Genomic DNA, 1,774 nt, shown 5'->3' on the forward strand with positions numbered 1-1,774 from the left:
TCCGTCTCCTGGTAATTGGAAGCCGGAAGATTAGGGAGTGCCCTCCCATTCTTGAACGTCATCGCAATGGGAACGACGCGAGCGGAAATGTAGAAAAACTCACGCTTCCAAGAGCGGAGACTACGCTCGGTAGTGCAGATCTTCAAACCCTTAATCCGAGTGACAAGGGACTACCAACCCTGGACGCACCTCCAGGTATAGAAGGTCATCAGGCAGTCGACTCGAGGCTCGATATCCAAAATACGGCACACCCATTCGAAATGGCGAACTTTAGCAATTGCCATTGGGTGCACCTCTGTCAAATGAACACCGTGTTTCTCTAAAACACGGTATACAAACTTCGTTAATGGGAATCTTAGATTCCCATATATGAAGAACGATGCGTAAACCCCTATCTTGCCCTTAGGAGCGTCGTATACCGTCTGGTCGGCCTCCGGGAACTCTGGCTCATAGGGCTCCAGCATGAACTTCTTGACGATGTAATGGTATACATCGACAGAAAGAGTACACTGACACTCGCCAGCAGTACTCTTATCGTCCTTATCGGACATGGACGTCGAGTTCTCGGGGTAAACGTCGGACTCCTCGACATTAATCTCTGGGTCATGAGAAGAAGACATTTCTTAATGTTGAGGAAAGAAAGCGGTTTCAGGAGAATGCTCGCCGGAAAAGATGAGTATTCGCCGGAAATCGCTTAAAAGGAAAAGGAGAGTGAAGTGAAGATAATGGACGAAATACACCCTCTCCCCCTTATATACCCATCGCAATGAATGCGATGAATTTAATGTGGATGAGAGAGAAAGCGCAGGCGCAATGACACGGCGACACGTGTGGATAAAGTAAGCTGGCAACATGTATCAGAATGGCGCGTGTCATGAAACTCGCGCCTGAAAAAGCGTCCTGATTGACCACATGCTGTCACGTCGTCATAACTTCCTGCACATCCTGAAACCGTCAGAAGACGCCAACGTCCCTTCAACCGTTTGGACTATCCTTATCCTTTCACCAACTCTCCGAATTTCAAAAAGATTCAAAAATAAGAGGGAATATACCCCCTTACCTTGGAAAACAAGAAACTATAAGACAAGTGCGGGTACAGTGTCAAGGCGAAACCCTTCACATACTTAGCACTTGCAGGGAATTGAAACCAAGAAGATCGATCTTATGGGCCATGCTTGCGGAAAGAGAAATAACACCCCCGCATGGCGGGAACGTTGAGAACTAGATTTTTTGAAGCTTCAAGGTGGAATTAGTTGTTTAACATAACTGATCACTATGTCTAAAACTACCAAAACCTCGTGGAGAATCTACACAAGTGAAACTCAACGCTCCCGACTTGCGAAGAGGTTACACACCTACCCGCATCATACCCAAAGATCAGGCAGAAAAATCGAGAATTTTCTGCAAGTGACATTAGGAAAACTGCGGGAAAAATCCCCACGGAGAACCTTAAAAAACGAAAACCCCCTTTTCAAAACCCCTTGCTTAAAGTCCAAAAGTTCCTCTCACTTATTAACAATTCATGAGAAGAACAATGGACTGGGGGGACTTGAAGAGGTAGGTTCCCGCAAAGCCCAGTTGGACCCGCAAGACTCACCTTGAAGAGGTACGTCTGCGCAAAGACCAATTGGATCCGCAGGAACCACCATGCTCAGAGAGATGAAGACCTTACACGCAGTAAGCCAGCTGTCCCCGCAGGAAAGCCTCCCTTGGTACAGTACCATGCCTGTTCCCGCAGCTGTGGGTACAAGCCAAGAAGGAAGGCTACCCGCAC

Source organism: Bidens hawaiensis, unplaced genomic scaffold (genome assembly GCF_021521415.1).
Source record: "Bidens hawaiensis isolate Kalapana, Puna unplaced genomic scaffold, B.hawaiensis_p1.1 tig00013426_1, whole genome shotgun sequence".
Classification (NCBI taxonomy): domain Eukaryota; kingdom Viridiplantae; phylum Streptophyta; class Magnoliopsida; order Asterales; family Asteraceae; genus Bidens; species Bidens hawaiensis.